Raw genomic sequence first — 21,470 nt, forward strand, 5'->3', positions numbered from 1 at the left:
AATGATTTGATTGGACTTTTACATGAAGGCTCTGTACAAGTGTATTCCTGAGGGAACCTGTCTGCGTCATCATCCACTGATCCCAGAGATAGGTTTACATGGCTTTTGCTGAGAATGAACTCTTGCACGTATGACCTGAAACCCTATTAATGATACGTTTCTACATATGTATCTTTGTGTGTGTGAGGGGGCTTCAAAAAGGTTCCTGGGGAAATTCCATTAGCTTTTCATTCAATTTTTCTACCAACTTTTTTGAAGGCCCTTTATAGATAGCGTGTGTGTGTGTGTGTGTGTGTGTGTGTGTGTTAATCTGGGTACACTAGAGAAACAAATCCACAAAAACTCATATATACCTCTCCCAGCCACTCAGAAGAATTTATTTCAGAGGACAGTGCTGAATCTACAGCTCCAGGAGAGGGACATGTCTGATCAGAGCGCACGGAGCAAATGAAGGGGGAGGAAGAGAGAGTGGAGCACATCCTGGCCCACCAAGCCATGAGGATGACTCAGAGCAGCCAATCCACAGAGAAACCACATGGCTGGCCCCACTATGAGACACGACATCCCTCACTGACCCATAGCCATACAGGGGACAACACTGGAGACAGTGTGGGAATTGCACCCGATCTGATCCCACCACACCAAGGCAAAACTCTAAGGGCATGGAACAGAACAGCAAGGGGAACACAGCAACAATGTCCCCAGGGAAGACCAAAAATAGACTTTGGGACCAGGGCGTGGTGCCTCAACAGACTCAACTGGAAAACGCTCCTAAAGGCCAACAAACAGTCCTGAACTAACTACAAGTTTTTCTTCCTTGTTGTTGTGTTTGGGGGTTTTTGTTGTTGTTGTCATTGTATTGTTGGTGTTTTTATTGTTGTTGTTTTGTTTTATTTTGTTGCTTGATTTTTCTCGGTCTTGTTTTTGTGCATATTATTATCTCCGCAGGTCTGTCTAAATAAGATAGGCTGGATGAACAACCTGGAGGAGAAAACAACAGGACCTACAGTTCCAGGGTGACATCAGAGAGGGGGAGGTTAAGGGAAAGGAAGTGTTGTTAACAAACCCAGGGACAAGGTAACAGCAGGTGATTCAATTCGCTGGTGAGGAGGGTGTAGGAGGCCTGGGAGGGCGTGACCAAGGGTAAAGTAACCCAGAGGAATTACTGAAACCCAAATGAAGGCTGAACATGAGGAAATCAAAAGGAAATAGAAGAAAGAGTTAGGAGGTAAAGGGGATTTATAGAGGTCTAAATAAAGGCACGTACATATGTAAATATATTTATTATGAGGATGTGGAAATAGATCTGTGTGCATATATGTATAGGTTTAGTACTAAAGTAGAACATGGACATTGGACCTCCACTCAAGTACTCCCTCAATGCAAGAATACTTTGTTCTACTAAACTCGCATTCTATGATGCTCACCTTCCCAACACAATCGCTGAAGACAAAGCGGGTATATAAGCAAATGTGGTGCAGGAAGCTGATGGTACCCAGCTATCAAAAGATATAGCATATAATGCCTAGGATCTTGAAGGTAAACAAGCAGACATCTAGGTCAGAAGAAACAAAGCCCCCATGGAAGAAGCACACCAGCCTGCGTGATAACGAGGTGCTGAAGAGATCAGTTATTAGGCATCAAAGAACAAAAAATCATACCACTGTGTGCTCACCTCCCTGATGTGATCGCTGAAGACAAATGGGTGCATAAGCAAATGTGGTGAAGAAAGCTGATGCTGCCTGGCTATCAAAAGATATAGCATCTGGGCTCTTAAATGCTTGAAGGTAAACAAGCGGCCATCTAGCTCAGAAGCAACAAAGCCCACATGGAAGAAACACACCAACCTGTGCAATCGTGAGGTGTCAAAGGGATCAGGTATCAAGCATCATCAGAACAAAAGATCATATCATTGTGAATTAGGGGAGTGCGGAGTAGAGACCCAAAGCCCATGTGTAGGCAATTGGACATCTCCTGACGTAAAGATCACGGGGAGGATGTGAGCCAATCAGGATGCAGTATAGCAACGATGAAACATGAAACTTTCCTCTAGTTCCTAAATGCTTCCTCCTCCATCACTATCATGATCCCAATTCTACCTTACAAATTTGGCTAGACCAGAGGATGTACACTGGTACAGATAGGAACTGGAAACACAGGGAGTCCAGGGTTGATGATCTCTTTAGGATAGGTGCTGAGAGTGACAATACCAGGAAGGTGGAGCAAGTATGGGGTGGAAAGGGGGAACCAATTACAAGGACCTACATGTGTCCTTCTCCCTGGGGGATGGACAACAAAAAAGTGGGTGAAGGGAGACATTGGACAGTGCAAGATATGACAAAAATAATAATTTATATATTATCAAGGGTTCATGAGGAAGGAGGGAGTGGGGAGGGAGAGTAAAAATGAGGAGCTGATGACAGGGGCTTAAGTGGAGAGTAAATGTCTTGAGAACGATGAGGGCAATGAATACACAAATGTGCTTTACACAATTGATGTGGATGGATAGTGATAAGAGTTGCATGACCCCTTAATAAAATGATTTTTAAAAGAAACTCATATATATTATAAATTTTTAATATAAAGGATAACTGTACATTAAGAAAGCATCCCAACCCAGTGCTGTCCAAGTCCATAAGTCCAACATTAGCCCATATGTCCAACAACAGTCCACAAAGTCCTCCTCCATCTCACAAAACACACGCAATGACACCGACTGCAGGAGGAAAGCTGAATCAGTGAACATGTAAGCATCTCAGCGCTGGCAGGGGTCTCCACGCAGTTTCTCCAGCAGCCAGGACTGCATCAGGGTAGGTCCATGTGGCTTCTCCTCAGGGATGTCTTGCAGGACCTGCCAGCTAAAGCAGGGAACTGGATAAGGCAGCTGCACCCTGGTCTGACCATCAGAGAGCAAGAGACCTGAGACTAGAAATTAATCCCACGTGTGTTTATCATCCAGGTTGGCAAAATAAACATGAACTATCTCAGTATGCATGTATGTATGCATGCATGTATGTGTGTATGTATTGAGGGCCATACTGGAGAACTTTCATGAAACATCTAGTCCCCAGTATTTGATAAGATCAGTTTAATCGGACTCATTGGTAGCAAACGCTGTCATAGTAAAGGAGTGACCCTAAGAAGGGCAGTTTCATAATAGTCTTCTCTCCAGATGATGGCCTGCTAGGCGGTACTTGCTTGTCTTTTGTGCTTTTCAACATGATTTTCTATTTCCTTTCTATGGGAATTTATTGTTTTAGCAAAGCAATAGTTTCCATTCTACTTTCACTATTTGTTTGCTTTTTTACTTTTCTTGGTTTTTTTTACTTTCACTGTTAGGCAGAGATGAAAAATGTTTGTAGTTTCTTTAATTTCTTTTGTTTTGTATTTATCCATTAAGTGTTTTTTTAACCTTTAGTGTTCCTATATCTGACGATCAATAGGGTTGTCTGTCCTTTTTGTTATGGAGGTAGGAGTTCTTTCTATATTTTGCATATATCTTTCATCAGATAGTGTTTTGCAAATATTTTCTAGAAGCTTGTTGCTTGTCTTTTCTTCTTTTTTCCCTTCATTGTTTAACAGTTTTATTGGAATTTCATCCACACATCAGACAATTCAAGGGTTTATGAGGGAAGGAAGGTGGGAGAGGGAGGGGGAAAAAAGAGAAGCTGGGGCATGGCATGTGGCAAGATGGTGACTGATTAACACATACCAGAGGGACTCCACCGAAATCAGCACAGGAGAGTCACTAAGAGGGAAATCCCATACTGCCAGGTTGCAGGAGGAGCATCATAAAGATAAGAGGCACAGATCCACTAGGTTTTCAGGGGCTGGGGGCTTTTGGCTTACCACAGTGGAGGCCAACTAGGGTTTAACCTTAGCCCAGCTACTGTCTCAGCCAGGACAGTGGCTAGCACAAGGACTTTATCTCAACAAAGCCACAGCTTGCTGCCACCTCAGGGCGGGGTTTAAACCTCTCCAGCCCCGCAGTCAGGGATTGGGGCTCAGCTATATTGTTACTTTTGTTTCCCTCTCTTCTCTTGTCACCCTGCCCCCAACCCATCTCAGCAGGCTCAGTTTTTTGTTTGTTTGTTTGTTTGTTGTTTCTTTTTCTTTTCCCTTTTCTCTCACAGGCCACTGCTGACCTTCAGGCCACTCCTCTTAGCCTAGGGCATTTACACCGGCCCTCCATCCAGCTGGGGGAATCTTCACCCTCTGCAGCATAACCTGAGGCTGAGGAAAGCCTGCCCACCTTCCTCCAGCAGAATTCCTGCCTGCATGACTGGAGAAGCTCCTACCCCCTGTGGTCCCACATGACTGAGGGAACTTCCTCCCCTTGCCATAATGCCTCACACAGCCTAAGGCAGCTCTGCCAACACTCACCAGCACTCCACACTACTGTGGGAACCTCTGCCCAATTTCTGCAGCGATCTAGCTGACCAGGGAAATTCTGCCCACCATCTTCAGTGCTCTAAACCAAAGCAAGAACACCTACCTCCATTCTGGAGCACTCCTGTTGCATCAGGCACCCCACACACACACCCTGTGGTTCCCCAGCTACTGTGTGCCACTCCATCACAGCTTCTTGAGAGATCACCCAGTGCAGCACCATCCACACAGGTCCACAATCACCCAAGCTGCGTGCCCTGAGATGACCAACCAACTTGCCCTCAAAATAACACAATACTGGTTGACTAGGGAAAGAGTGAAGCTACAGGAGGATAAAATGGTAGGCAAATCCCATAGTGAAATTAGCTGCAGGCCATTCAAAGAAGCATTCCTATGAGTCTCCCAGAGAGCCCAGTGCTCTTCAACTCTTTTGAAAATGACACCTGGTTCCTTGAAAACAACGCAATTCAATAGCAATCAGCTCCAAAAACCTCAACGGAAAAAAACAAAACAGGAGAAACAAAAGGCAATGGAAAATGTCCTGAATCTCACAACATGCATAGAAGAAGCAGACATTGATCTGCCACAGAGATTTTCAGAATGCTGTTTGAAGTCATACAGAATACGAAGAAAACAATACAGAAAAAGGATGAAATGATAGAGGAGATAGTGACCATACACCAAAGGGAAATACAAGAGCTTAGGGACGAGATAACAAAAACCAGTAGGAGATTCATGGATGTCGCCAACTGACTGGAGGAGGCAGAGAACCGCACCAGTGACCTAGAGGGCAGCCAAGCAGACTTTAACAAATGAGAACAAATATCTAATAAGATCATCAGAGAAGCTAAAGAAAACCTAAGAGCTATGTCTGATGTTATGAAGAGGAACAACATCAGAATATTTGGATTACCACGGGAAGATACAACAAAGAAGTCAACTGCAAGAATAGTGAGAGAATTCTTGGAGGAAAACTTCCCCAGCTTAGTGAATGAAAACTGGGCAATCATTTGAGAGGCTAAAAGAATACAAGCTAGACTGAATCCCAAAAAGACGTCACCAGGCACATAATAGTTAAACTATCCAACTTTGAGGCAAAGGAGAAAATCATGAGAGCAGATGGGGAAAAACAGCAGTCACATATAAAGGTTCCCAAATAAGAATATGCTCTGACCTATCAGCGGACACTATCAAGAAGAGGAGAGAGTAGAGCAACATATTCCAAAAATTTAAGGAAAATCATGCAAACCCAAGAATACTCTATCCAGCCAAATGATCTATCAAGACAGATGGAAAAGTAAGAGTCTTCGCAGACCAGGAAAAACTCAAGGAATACGTTAAAAGAAAGCCATTCCTACAAAAAAATCCTTGCTGGTCTAAAATGGACAGAAGAACAGCACTCGCTGAGCACAAATAAGAGATTGCCACAAATAACAACTCATTGAGAGGGCAGCAAAGGGAAAACAGCCCCCAAGATAGCATTGGCTTAAGGGTAGAAAGAAGTCAATGAAACATACACACATGCACAAAACACTGAAAATAAAGGGAGGTGGTAAAACACCCAACACAAAAGGTATAAGATGACATCACAGAGTCCACAGATGGATGTAATAACCCTGAATATCAATGAACTAAACGCGGGTATTAAAATGCTGAGGCTAGCAGACTGGCTTAGAAAACAATCCATCAATCTCCTTCCTACAGGAGACACATCTCAAAATTAAGGACAAAAATTGGCTGAAAATAAAAGGCTGGAGAAAAACATACCAAGTAAACAGCAATTCAAAAAAGCACAAGTTGCCTTCCTAATCGCGGATAAAATTGACCTCAAAGTGTAAACCATAAAAAAGAGATAAGGAGGGACACTATATAATGCTCAAGGGAACTGTAGACAAAGAACCACTAAGCATTTTAAACATGTATTCCCCGAACGAGAGACCCACTGAATGCATCAATCAAATGCTCCGAAAGATGAAAAGAGAAATCACAGCCTCAACAATTATAGTAGGTGACTTCAAAACACTGCTCTCTGAGAAAGACAGATCACAGGGAAAGAAACTCAACAAGGAGGCTACAGATTAAAACACTACAATTAGCTATTTGACTTGATAGATATTTACAGAGCTCTCCACCCAAATACAAAAAGAAATTCACATTCTTTTCAAGCACACGTGGCACATATTTACAGATAGATCACATGCTAGGGCATAAGTCAAATCTGCATAAATGTAAGCACATTGGTATCATACAGACCTCTCTCTGACCTCTGTGCCATAAGGCTGGAAACCAACAAAAGGAAGATGAAAAAAACAAGGGCAAACAATTGGAGGATGAATAATTCTCTATTGCAAAAGGAGGGCATACTGGCCCATGTCAGATACAAAATCAGTAAGTTTCTAGAAACCAACAAGAATGAGAGCACAATATACCAAAACTTATGGGACACAGAAAAGGGAGTTGTGAGAGCAAGTTTCATAGCAGTACATGCACGCATGAAAAAGGAAGAGAGACTTATGACTGATATGCTGGCACAAAATTTACAGCAACTAAAACAGTCAACAGGGCAATCCTACTAATAGCAAAATAAAATAAAAAAATAAAAACCTGAGATTCAGGAGAGGAAAAATAAGAAAACTATGGGGAAAAAATTAGCTACTAAAAGTTGGTTCTTCAAAAGGATAACAGAATCAACAAACCACTGGCAAACCTAACCAAAGAAAGGAGGGAACAAATCTCAATAGCAAGGATGAGGGATGAAAGAGGGGACATTACAACAGACCCTAATGAAATCAAAAGGATAATTACCCAGTACTACAAAGGACTGTACTCCAATGAATTCAACAACTTGGAAGACATGGACAAATTCTTGGAAAAACAATCCCTCCCTAGACTATCCCCGATGGATGTCACGAATCTCAACAGACCCATAGCAATAGAAGAAATAGACAAGGTTATCAAGGGATTACCAACAAAAAAAATCCTCTGGACCAGATGGCTTCTGGTGGCTTGGAGAATTCTACCAAGCATTCAGGGAAGAACTGACACCAATCCTACAAAAACTCTTTCAGAACTAGAAAAAAAGCGGCAAAGTTCCAAAATCATTCTATGAAGCTAGTATAACTCTGATACTGAAACTGGGCAATGATCTCACAAGAATCGAGAACTACAGACCAATATCCCTAATGAACATCGAGGCAAAAATCTCTGACAAAATACTGGCCAGTAGAATATAAAAGTATATAAAACACATAATTCACCAGGACCAAGTGGAATTCATACCAGGGATGCAGATATGGTTGAACATACGAAAGACCATTAGTATCATTCGCCTCATTGACATAAAAACTATAAGAACCACATGCTAATATAAATAGATGCGGAAAAAGCATTCGACACCCATTCCTGCTTTAGACACTCAAGAAGATAGGAATGGAAGGAAAATTCTTCAATATAATACAAGCTATATATGAAAAGCAACAGCCAACATGGTAATTAATGGAGAAAAGACTAAAAAAATCCCACTGAAAAGGGGACCAGACAAGGATGCCCCTCGTTCCCACTCTTATTTAACATCGTATTGGAGATCGTATCTAACATTATAAGGCAAAGAAAAGACATCAAATGTATTCCCTGGGAAGGAAAAGGTGAAACTATCATTATTCACAGATGATATGATTTTACGTACAGAAGATCCCAAAAGCTCCACAAAGGGAGTACTGGAAGCAATAGAGGAATAGGGCAGAGTGGCAGGATACAGGATCAACAACAGAAGTCCATTGGACTACCATACACATCGGACAAGAGCACAGAAGAGGGGATCAAGAAGGTGGTACCCTTCACAACAGCCAAGCACAAATTGAGATATCTAGGGATATACCTGACTAAGAAAACAAAAGATTTGTCTGAGGAAAACTAGAGAACCCTGGGTGTGGGGAAGGGGCTGTTTCAGAGGGTAAGGACTGGGGATGGCTTGCATGGTTATTTCATTAACTGCTGAGGGTGGCGCGGGGCTGGGCACCATTTCATTCTGTTGCACGTGGGGTGTCACTGTGGGGTGGAACGTCTCGATGGCACTAACAAACAGCATGAACTGCAGACAACGGTGGGCCCTGACTTGCAGCAACCCCCTTGCACCTTGGAATAAAATACTGCCTGATCTTTCGCCATCTCCAGGCCCTCGTGATCCACGGGGTTTGTGTTGGTGGATTTCATTTGTTTGTTTGTTTGTTTGTTTGTTTGTTTGTTTGTTTGTTTGAAGGAGGTTTCCAGGCCTTTCTTCTGAGTCCATCCATCCGAAAGCTCCAATGGAACCTGTTCCACATCGAGCCTCCCCTGAGAGACGGATGGCAACTGCACATGCCGAGAGAGCCGGCAGCAGGATCTCTACCAGCATCCTGAGAGGGACACGGTGAGAAATCACAGCGCTAAACCCTTCAGGCAGGATTCTTCTGGGGCTGGGGGCGGAGATCCCCCCAGACCGCTGTCCAAACTCACTCTGCTGGGGAACGGGGAGCTGATTTATGTCTCCAGCAGGTATGCCAGAGAAAATTCAAATTGATCAAAAATTAAATATTCATAGGACATTATTCATTAAGATTCATCTCACCGAGTGGATGAAATGAGGCAAGGGAAGAAATTAGCTTGCTTGAGAGTGTCAAAGTGATTATGTGATTAAATTGCAATTTATAATTTCTCCTTCAGAAAAAAAAAGGCATTACTTCTTGATTTGTGTTTGCTTCTCCTGGCTGCACCCCCTTGTTGTCTGGGCCATAGCCAAGGGCACTCAGGGTTAATCACAGCGAGAAAAGCTCCACACACTGCCTGCTTTCTGATCTCTCGCTCTCTGTCCTTCTCCCCATCCACCACTAACTCCAGGAGAAGCCCTTGCCTTCAGCCGCAGCGCTCGGTGCTGACTGCTGAGAACAGAGCCCTGCAGGAGCAAGCAAAGACCCGATGAGTCTCCTCCGGGTAGTCTTCTGAAGGGCTCCTGCCTTCCCTTCTCCTACCAGAAAAAAATATAGCCAAACCCCAAACTCACTACCATTGAGTCAATGTTGACTCACAGCGCACCCTATGGGTTTCCGAGACTGGAACTGTTGATGGGAGTAGAAAGCCCATTCTTTCCCCCTAGGAGCTGCTGGTGGGTTTGAACTGCCAACCACATGGATCGCAGCCCAACAGTAACCACTACACCACCAGGGCTCCAACAGAAAAACAATAGAGAGAGCGATACATATACAAAGTCCACTTCCCTGGAGACCACAAGTCATCCCTACAAGTCATCCCTGGCTGGTCTCTAGCACATGCCTCTCACAACCACCGCCCTTACTCTGAAGAGAAAGGAGATGCTTTCCATCCTCTGATCCCCACTCCTGAACTTGATGTGACACTGCCCAAAGAGTCCTGAGACAAAGTCGGAGTGGTGTGGTTGATCATGAAGCTCACCTGTCACTAGCATGTCCTGAAGAGCCTCAAGCCAATTCACCAGTAGATGTGTCCTCTCTACCATCACCCCCTTCTGGCCAGCTCCCAACGAAGACGAAGCCTGAGCCCAGGGAAGGCTCAGGGACGTTCTGGAAATGTGGCCACACAGAGGTGGGGCGGTTGCCTGTTTTCCAGCTGTGCTCCCCTCAACATGCTGAGGAATGGGGGCCCAACCTTGGGCTGTGAGAGGCAGCCAACTCCAACCAAGCAGCCCCTCTTGTACCAGCTGTGTACATGGGGCTTTGGGAGGTGGTTTCGCTTCAAGAAAGGATTTTGTTGCTAAAAATAAGTTGAAACCCACTGAATTCAATGATCTCTTCCAACCCCCTTCCTGCCCAGAAGCCTCTGACACTCCAACTTCAGTGGTATAGAAACAGAATGAGCTGGAACCAGTCAGGAACTCTATTTTCTTCCCTTCTTGCCTCTCACTCTTTAGAAGAAACACAATCTGTCTGTCTGTCTGTCTCTCTGTCTAGAATGCAGAGTCTAGTTCTGAGGATAGAAGCGTGTGGAGGCAGATGGGTAACTGTATTTATCTTGCTCCGTCTCTCTGTCTCCTTCCATCTCTGCCTCCCACTATCTCTATAGCTCTCTTTTTCTCTCACGACTGCCCAATAAAGATTTAGAGGCTGGCTGCAGGAGCCGAGAAGGGCGATATTAATTCCAAGCTTGTTTCCAAACACCACGGAGGCCTGCCCGGGTTAATTAGTTGCGCAGGCTTCTCTTCAAGTGAGCGAGCCGGCGGGGTTTTTTACAGCTCTGTCACTGCGTTTATTTGTTAGTTTTCTGTTTTATTTGGAAATACACTTAGCCAAAAATAAATAGCATCTACCATGAAGGCAGTGAAGAGTCCCTCTAAGAGGGGTGGGGTGGGAGGATTCACAGCTTCCAGGCTGGCCCTCCCCCACCCCCATGCCAAGAGGTGCTTCTGAATCTTAGGGAAAGTGGGAGGAGGTGGGTGAAGCCAAGAAGAAGAGGCTAGCAGTCAGGGTGCTGTATAGCACCGATGGAACTACAACTTTCCTCTAGTTATTTAATGCTTCCTCCCCCCTATTATAACCTCAATTCTACCTTACAAATCTGGCTAGTCCAAAGGATGTACACAGGTACAGATAAGAGCTGGAAACACAGGGAATCCAGGACAGATAAACCCCTCAGGACCAATGATGAGAGTAGCGATACCAGGAGGGGAAGGGGAAGGTAGAGGGAACTGATCACAATGATCACATATAACCCCCTCCCAGGGAAACAGACAACAGAAAAGTGGGTGAAGGGACACATCAGTCAGTGAAAGACATGAAAAAATAATAATTTATAAATTATCAAGGGTTCATGAGGAAGGGAGAGAAGGGAAAAAATGAGGTGATACCAATGACTCAACTAGAAAGAAATGTTTTGAAAATGATGATGGCAACAAATGTACACGTGTGCTTGACACAATGGATGGATGGATGGATTGTAATAAGAGTTGTTCGAGCCCCCAGTAAAAAAAATTTTTTTTTAAGAAGAGGCTAGAAGAAGAGACAGGGCCCACTGGCCATGGCTTTGGCTAAAAGCAAAGATAGGAAGTGCCCACGAACTAGCAAGCAGGGCCCATAGCAAGGGGCAGAGTCTGAGCGGTCACAAGGGCAGAGCAGTGAGGACCAGCACGCAGCACGAAGGAGGGGAAGCAGGCGATCTGACTCCAGGTCCCAATTCCAGCACTTCCGGGCTGCGTGACCTAGGACACACAATGTCTAACCTCTGTGCCTCAGTTTCGCCCCCCAACTAAGGGGGGCGATCATAACCTCTTTCTGCTTCAGAGTGCCCGCAAACCTTTAGGAAATCCTGAAAGTGAATGCCCCAGAGCCGGGGTCGGCAAACTGTGACTTGCAAGCCAAATGCAGTGCTTTCAGCACGTGCGTGTAGCTCCGAAGCGAACTGGCTAACTTTTAAAGGCTATGATTCAGATCATGACGGTTTCATTGGTTTGTAAAAAAAAAAATACTTAAGGCTCTCAAATGATTCCTAAACAGTTGTGAGCGACAGGATTGGCTCTTCTGTCTCAAGGATTTGCCCATCCCTGAAAAGAATTGTTCAGGTCGAGTTATGCTGGCATGTGTAGCCAGGACACGCGGCCACCCTGGAAATAGTTCCTCTAAAAGTGTTAGGGAAGGGATTTGATGAGAGAGCTTCCACCGCTGCTCAATTGGTCAGGGTGGATGCCTGAATTGTGCCCATTTCCACGTGGGCCATCATCTCACAAGGGCCGGTGGCTCCCGCACAAGCCCCATCTGGGCAGACCCGATCAGTGTATGCTGTTCTAAGAGTACCTGCTGAGGGCTGTATGGAGGGCAGGAAAAGGGCCAGGGGCTGCAGCACATGAGCGTTACTGTTTCCTGGCACAGACTTTCTGAGTGGGATGGTGACAGCGTTGGGGATAGGTCATGGTGATGGTGGTACAATGTTGTGCTTGCAATGAGCGCCCCTGAAATATACACTTAAAATGCTGAGAATAGGGAAGCCACCGTGGGACTGCTAATCTTGGAATCATCGGGCTCAGCATCCAACCATCTGTGGATTTCCTGCTTCATCTTCCTGCTGTCCTGTTCATCAGCCTCTGCAGCTATCTTTGACCCAAGGACTTGGACTGGACTGGACTGGACTTACCCACTCCTGCAACTGTGTGAGCCATTTCTTGATACAGATCTCTTCCTACGGACAAAAACAAGGACCCGTTTTATATGTCTCTTGTTCTTCTTACATACTGTCAAGTTGTTTTCTGCTCATATGGACACTGTGTACGACAGGGCATTCCTCGTCCTCGCCCAGAACCTACGGAGCCCTGTCCGGTGCCATCCACACTGCCGCAGGTAGATGTAAGCCCATTCCCGCAGCCACAAATGGAGGCTCTTCTTGGTTTGCACCGCTCCTCTGCTTTATCAAGCACAATGTGCTTCTCCAGGGCCCAGTCTCTCCTCACAATGTGGCCAGAGGACGTGAAGCCAAGTCTCATCGTCTTCCCGTCGAAGGATCTTTCTGGCTGCACTCTTCCCAGAGAGACTGTTTCCCCCATTCTTCTGGCAGGCCACGTTTTTCATGAACCCCATATTTCAACTGTATCGATTCTTCTTCACTCTTTATGTATTTTAGCACACACACAAACCTAGTTGGCAGAGTAGACCATTGGTAAAGTGCATGTGCTTCGAACTTAATACTAGATCTAAACCTTGGGGTGGTTGTTGTTGCTAGCTGCCGCTGAGTTGGTTCCGACCCATACCTGCACCATCCTCACAGCTGTTGCTGTGCCTGAGCCCCTTGGTGCAGCCCTTGTCAGCCCATGTCCTTGAGGGCCTTCCGCTTTCCCATTGCCCCGCTACTTTACCGAGCATGATGCCCTTCTCCAGGGACAGTCCAAAGTGCGTAAGAGGAAGTGTTGCCATCCTTTCCTCCCAGGGGCACTCTGGCAGTACTTCCTCCCAGACAGATTTGTTTGCCCTTTTAGCCCTCCATGGTATTTTCAATATTCCTCTCCAGCACTGCAATTAAATGCCCAGGTTCTTCTGCAATCTTCGTTATTCCATGTCCAACTTTCACATGCGTATGACGCCATGGAGACTACGATGGCTTGGCTCAGGTGCACCTTAGTCCTCAAAGAAACGTCCTTAGTTTTCAAGTCTCTGAAGAGGCCTTGTGCAGCAGATACATCTAATGCAACTCATCTTGTATCTCTCAGCTGCTGCTTCTATGAGCATCGACCATGGGTCCAAGCAAGACAAAATCCTTGACAACCCCAATCTTTTCTCCATTTATCATGATGTCATCTGTGGGTCCAGGTGGGAGGATGTTAGTCTTCTTCACATTGAGCTGAAATCCACACTGAAGGCTGCCATCCTTGATCTTCATCAGCAAGTGCTTCAAGCCCTCCTCGCCTTCAGCAAGCCCGGTTGGGTCATCTGCGTATCTCAGGTTCTTCATAAGCCTTCCTCCCATCCCGATGCCACGTTCTTCTTCACATAATCTCACTTCTCTGAGCTATAAACCTTGGAGAATCTATTCAAGTTCTACTTCAAGGTCGTTTTCTCTTCTGCAAAACAGGGATAATGAGGGCCCTCACTCATTGGATTGTGGGGTGAGGACTGAATGCAGGGGAGTCTGCCACCTGCTTCAGACGGGAGAAAACAGGCAGCAGATCTCAATAAACACTATCATTACAACGTATAAAAACTAGTCAAGGTGCGTGGGGAGAAAAAACAAAACAAACCATTCCTTCAGATGCATGAACGTGTTGCCAACTGGGAGCTCCAGCCCGGGGGAAGTGCACAGTAAGGGGACCCCATCTAGAAGAAAGAGCAATTTTAACACCGCTTTAATGAGAAGACACGCTATCATTGCTGGGTGTGACCTCATGTATTTCCTCGTAATGCTGGGAATGTTCTCATTACACTGTCATTGCATGTGAGTCCTAAACTCGGGGCAAAAGGAGCCAAGCAACCCCCCCCCCCCCAAGAATTACCAGAAAGCCACCAGCAGAGGGAGCCAGCGGCCTCCACACAGGGCTCACCAAGGACCCAGAACCAGAGCGGGCATCCCCTTCCCCCAGCACCTGCCCATTGCCTGACAGAACAGGCGGAGAGTCACCAAGCCTATAGTTAATGAGTGTGTCCCTGGGGAGAGATTGGCCCTTCTCTGCCCTGTGGAATAAAGGGGCGGGGGTGGGGGTGCTTTCCGGGCCCCAAAAGCAAAGTGAGAGAACACCTTTCCACAGGCTCCCCACAATGCCTTCAGCACACAGGGCACTGTCTGAGCCCTGTGCCCTCCTGGGAGTCTGGGAGCAGTGGCCCCACTGTCTTTTGAGTTCCAGCATCCCCACTCTGTGCTTGACATGCACACCCCAAGGTCTGGGTTACTTGAAGCGCTAGGCTGGGGCCCACTGTAGATGTGAATATTCCCAGGCGGAGAAGACCACCGCAGTCACCCCTCCAGCTGCATTTGAAGGGGCCTTGAGGCAGCAGGCCTGGGGGGGGGGGGAAGACAGGGCCTGCTCCTGTGGGATCCCAGGTCTGTGTGGCCCTTTGGAACTGTGGGCAAAGCTCCCACCCAGCAGGCCCTCTGACTCACATGAGAGGAGATGACTGTAACTGCTGGAAGCATCTGACTGTGTTTCCCTGCTGCCTTGGTTGTCTAGTGCTGCGGTTAAGGAAACACCACAAGGGGATGTCCTTAACAAACAGACATCATTCAAATCCACGACACCTACGATGCTGGGAACTTGTCCAAATTGCTGGCCCCACATGGAGGTCCCAGAAGTCAGCAAAAAGACAGGAGGTAAAGGTTTGCCTTGGTGGGTGCTTACTGAACCAAGAGAAGGGAACCTGGAGCAGGGACCTGTTGGGAGCCTGTACCACTAGGGAGTCAGTTGGCAGGGGAGGGGGTCAGGGGGGGATCAGTGGGGAGGAGGAGGGTCCTTGGTGAGGATGGAGGTGGGCTGGGGGGAAATAGGCAGCTTCTGTCAGAACCGGGAAAGGGCAGAGACACCAGACACCTCCTATGGGCCCCTAAGTCCCCAAAAGAGGCCTCTTACTTCCCATCCTGCCTCTCTGCCCTCAACTCAGAGGACCTCAGACCTCTAAAAGGAAGGGGACAGGCCCATGCCAGACATCACTTCTGGCCACTCCTACCCCCACCACCGCCACAGCTCTAGCTCCTGCTGGGGAGGAGGAAGGAAGAACTTCTTGGAATCGGGTTTTCGGTGAGAGTTTGTTTCTCAGAGTGCAAGCTTGAGTCGTAATCACCACAACAAAACTGTGGTTGGAGCCAAACTGTGGCTGCAAGCCAATGGCAACAGACCAAGACACCCAACACCGCTGCGCTCCCAGCTGCAGGGCCAAGCTGGCACTGGCTGGGCAGAGACAGGGACCGGGAGGAATCAACCACTTTGTGCTTACAGCCCTCTCAGAGCAGAGGCTCCCGGTAAATCTGGCCCAATTAAAAGCATCTGGGAAACATCTGGGCCTTGGAGACCTGTGTCCCTGTGGTCAGAGTACCCAGAGGAAGGATAACAACTTGCCCCAAACACACCCTCCTCTTTCCCATTCCTTGTGGGCCCTCTCAGAAGTCACCCTGAAGGAGGGAATCTCTCCTCAGGCTTTTAAGGAGGCACTTAGAGGAAAGGAGGGGACCACTTCCTCTTACAGGAAGCCCTGAGGAATGCAATTGGAAGAGATGGTGCAATGTGCTTCCTTCTAGTCCATTCCAGGAAGCATGAGCCCTCCCTCAGCGCAGCCTCAGCCCCAGCTCCCAGCCTGCGCTGGTCAACAGTCTCGATTCTAGACTCTAGGAGCTCACTCCTTTTCCAGCTGAGGGAGGCAGGAGAGGGGCAGGTCACACCACAGGCCCTGTGAGACAGAGGCAAGACAAAAGGACAAGACAGTAGAGGGAAAATGGAGCTTGTGAAGAGCAGGTTAGAGAACAGAATTCCTCTTAGTTTACTTCCAGTTTGACCGGGCAGGGCGTAGGGGTGGGAGGAGGAGAAGGCAGGAACCTGGAGCTGCTGCATGCCTGGCCAACCCTCCTGTAACACACCCTCCTGCAAAGCACCTCTAACCCTGACGACAGGCATTTTCTCCATTCCACTGATGAGGAGACGGAGGCAAGGGGTCACATGTGGCTGATCTGTGAGGGAGACAGAGATTCCATGCTTAGTCTCCCCTTCAAGAAAGGGCTCGCTGCTCAGCTGCCAGGAGTGTTAGTTCTAGTTGCTCCCAGCAGTTGGTTCCCATGGGGACCACCTCAGCTTGGGGGCCACAGGCATGCTCTTCTCTGCGGAGGCTGGCAGTGAGTGGCCGAACATGACTGTGAGACAAGGGACTAATGCCAAACTCCTCTCTCCTCTCGTGAGCAAGCTGTGGGCCGTGGGGCAGCTTCCTCCATTCTCCTCTCACAAGGATTACCCACCAGTGGCTATTGACCAGGTCCCCACTCATGGTGACCCTATAATTGCCCAAGTAAAACTGTGATTCATAGGGCTCCCAACTGTTTTGTTTCAGAAGTGGATGGTCAGATCTTTCTTCCAAGACACCTGCGGTCAGCCCACTCACCTTTCTGATAGCAGCTGAGTGATTTAATAGTTTGCAAGAGATCTTTCCAAATCACACATATGATAAGAGACTAGTATCCAGAAGATATAAAGAATTCTTATAATTCAATGATTTTTTAAAAGCACCTAACCTAATTTTAAAATGAATAAAGGACTTTTTTGAAATCATTTTACTGGGGGCTCTTACAGCTCTTATAACAATCCATACACTCATTGTATCAAGCACATTCATTCCCATTATCATGTTCCAAGCATTTACTTTCTATATGAGCCCTTAGTATCAACTCCTCTTTTTCCCCTCCCACCCTCATGACCACTTAATAACTTATAAATCATTGTTTTTATGTCTTATATGGACCGCTGTCTCCCTTTCTGTTGTTCATCCCCCCTGGGGTGGGGGGAATTATACATCAATCATTGTAATCCGTTCTCCCTTCTTTCCCTCCTCTCCCCACCTTTTCCTTCCCCTCCTAGTATCGCTACTTCCAATTCTGTCCTTAGGAGTTTATCTGACCTGGATTCCGTGTGTCCTGAGCTCTTATCTGTACCAGTGTGCATGTTCCAGTCTAGCCAGAACTGGAAGGCAGAACTGGGGTTATGATAGTGGGGGTTGAGGAAGCCTCAAGGAACCAGAGGAATATTGTGTGTTTCATCAGTGTTATACTGCGCCCTGGTTGACTCATCCCTTCCTTTGTGACCCTTCTGTGAGTGGACCTCCTATTGTCTACAGATGGGGTTTGGGTCTCTGCTCTGGCCCCCCTCAATCTCAAAATTTTGTTCTTTGTTTGTTTGGGGTCTCTTCTGCTGTTTGTTACCTGATTCCATCAACACCTGATGATCGCACAATGATGGTTTTTGTTCTTTGGTGTCTGCTACCTGATCCCTTCAACACCTCGTGTTCACTTAGGCTGTGTGCTTCTTCTCTGTGGGCTTTGTTGCTCCTGAGCTATATGGCCACTTGTTTGCCTTCAAGCCTTTAAGACCCCAGACACTATATCTTTTTGATAGCCGAGCGCCATCTGCTTTCTTCACCACATTTGCTTATGCACACTTCTGTCTTCAGTGATCATGTCAGGAAGGTGGGTATCATGGAATGACTGTTTAGCTGAGCAAGGTGCTATTGTATTGAGGGAGTGTGCATGAGGAGGTCCAATGTCCACCTGCTACCCTACTACTGAACCTATAAATATATGCACCTATGTCTATTTCCCCCATAATCATAAATATATTTACATATGTACGTGTCTGTATTTAGGCTTCTCTGTATGCCCCTTGCCTCCTACTCCTTTCCTCTATTTCCTTATGCTTTCCTCCTGTCCCACTACCATGTTCAGCTTTCATTCTGGTTTCAGTAATTCCTCTCAGTTACGTTTCCCTTGGTCACTTCCTACCTTGGTCACTCCCTACCAGTCCTCCCATCTCCTCCCTCCACTGGTTTGAACCACTTGTTGTTCCCTTGTCCCTGGGCTGGCCAACACCTCCTCTCTTCCCCTACCTCTCACACTCTCATGTCCCTCCGGGACAGTTGGTCCCATTATTTTCTTCTGAGTGAGGAATTTTTATAGATATCAAAGAAGATAAACACATGGCCAATAAACCAATGCAAAGGAGGTCAACAGATCAATGAATAGAGAAATGAAAATAGCCCTGTATTCAGCTAGCACAGCTATAATAAAAAAGACACAATAACAAGTATTGGCAAGGATATGGAGGAACTGGAACTCTCAGTTGCTGCTGGAGTGGTTGTAAAATGATGTTGAAGCCCATTAGAAACCAGTTTGGGCAGTCCTTCAGAAAGTTTATCATGAAGCTTGAATATTGCCTAATATTTCCACTCCTAGCTATATATCCAACAGAATAGAAAGCATATGTCTGAACAAAAATCTATACAAAAATATTCATAACAGCATGTTTTATAATAGCCAGAAGGTGAAACAATCCAAATGTCAATTAATTAATAAATGGACACACAGAATGTGTTACATTCATATTAATAAAATGCTACTGGCATCAACTCTACTCCAGATCATGATGACTCCATTTGTGTGAGAGTGCTGCCATGCTCTGTAGTAGTTTCCACGACTGATTTTTCAGAAGTAGATAGCCAGATCTTTCTTCTAAGTCACTTCTGGGTGGATTGGAACCACTACCCTCTCAGTTAGCTGTCAAGCACATGAACCATTTGCACTGCCCACAGACTCCTTTGATCCATAAAAAGAAGTACTGCATAAATGCTACAATATGGGTGAACCTTGAAAGCATTATGCTAAATGAACAAGTCATATGCAAAAGGCCACATATTATATAAATTCCAGTTATCGGTAATGTCCAGAATAGGCAAATCCACAGAGACAGAATATAGATTAGTGGAATTCTGAGCAAGAATTAGAGGAATGAGGAAATGGAAAACGAATGCTAATGGATACAGGGTTCCTTTGGAGAGTGAGATGATGTTCTAAATTCTAGAATCTAGAATTAGTGTGATCATTGCATCCCTTTGTGGATATTCATATATTAAAAATGTTTTAAATGTGTGGATTTGATGCTACATAAATTATATCTTAATTAAAAAGCAGATAAATTTAAGATTTTCTATTTCTCTAAAAAAATGTCTTCTATTAAGTTGATTCATTGTGTGACTCTTGATTGGTTTCATCCCCTCTACCTGCTGCCTCCCCTTTTTCCTGCACCCCCACCCTCAGGCCAACATCCATGGTCTTGGATAAAAGTAAATTGCCCACATTTTGGCTGGACGGCTCATTTCATCAGAGACTTCATACAGAGGCTAGGATGACTAGCGGCATCAAGGAAAAGAAGAAGGAATTGAAAAAGGAGCCAATGGAGCAGGTGGGAACTGAAGGGCAATTAGGAGAACAGATCCAACACAGCAGACAGCAGAAATTCCTTGGGCTCCTCCTCTCCCAGAAACATCAGGGTTTAGGCACAGGACCAGAGAGCTGTTTTCCTGCCAACGACCATTAGGATCTTTATAATATCATCCAAAGGCCACAGTAGCCAAACATTAGGTGAACTCATCCCTAGAGTAAAAGACGAGGCTTTCTACTCCCATGAAGAGTTACAGTCTTGAAAACTCACAGGGGCAGTTCTAAGCTGGCCTATAGGGTCGCCATAAATCATCATCGACTCAAGCACAGTGAGTTTTTGGAATTTGATGGCAGGAACTGGTTCTCTCTGGTGAGGTGTGTGATGTTAGCTGGTGTTGATGATTTCTCAGGCCTTCACAGCCAGAGGGCTGCATGATCCCCACCTTTGGTTAGAGGATAATCCATAAGACAATTGTGTTAGGCTGAGTTGACTAGAGAAACAAATTCATAGACACTCACATGTGTATAAGAAACAGCTTTATATACAAGAGCAGTTGAATATTGAGAAAACATCCCAGCCCAGTCCAGATCAAGTCCATAAGTCCGACATTAGCCCATATGTCTGACAACAATCTATAAAGTCCTCTTCAGGATGATGAAACACATGCAATGACACCGAATGCAGGAAGATCACAGGTCAGTGGGTGGAAAGACTTGTTTATCCAGTGGTAGTGGAAGCATCTCAGTGCTGGCAGGGGTCTCCATGTGGCTCCTCCAGCTCCAGGGCTCTAGCATAGCTCCATGTGTCTTCTCAACAGGAATGCCTCACAGGGAATGAGTGTGTGTCCCGCCTCCAGTGAGCTATTTTTCTCCTTAGAACCTCCAAATGAGGTCATCAAGCTGTGGCCTGATTGACAGGCTAAATGCCACCCCTTCACTCTTAAGTCTCAAATTGACCACAGATTATGTAACTACCACAATGGTACCCTGCAGTCACTCCATCCTTATCCCATGCGAGTTGTGCATATGGGTTCAACCACAGATCCCAAGAAAAAAACTAATGCTAAGAAAGATCAAGTACTCATAATGAGTCATCAATACGGTTCTTAAGTTTATACACTAGCCCTCTTTTTAAAGCGCACCAATGACATATATATATATGTATATATACACATATATATACAACTGATTTTTTACAAAGATTCCCAGGCAGCTCTGTGAAGAATAGTCTTTTTCATCAAACAGTGCTGTGATCATTTGATATCCATATGCCAAAATATAAACTTCAATGCATAGCTCATATGAAAATTAAACCAAAATAGACCATAGGTTTGAAAGTATAAAACAGTAAAACATAAGAGAAACATTTTTTGACTTTGGGTTAGGAAAATATTCCTTATATATGGCATCAAAAGCTTAGTTGATTTTTTTAAGTATATTGGACTGAATCAAAACATAAAAGTTTGTTCCTTAAAAGACAGTGCTGAGAAAATTAAAAGACAAGCCACATACTTAGAGATAATCTTTGCTGAGCATATATCTGAGAAAGGTCTCATGTCCAAAATAAACAACTAACTCTCAAAATTCAACATTAAGAAAGAAAAGAGCCAATTTTTTAATGAGCTAAAGATTTGAATAAATAGTTCCCCAGAGAAGACAATAAGTACATATGTGTTAGTCCAGATGACTAGCGA

Source organism: Tenrec ecaudatus, chromosome 1, assembly GCF_050624435.1.
Source record: "Tenrec ecaudatus isolate mTenEca1 chromosome 1, mTenEca1.hap1, whole genome shotgun sequence".
Taxonomy (NCBI): Eukaryota; Metazoa; Chordata; class Mammalia; order Afrosoricida; family Tenrecidae; genus Tenrec; species Tenrec ecaudatus.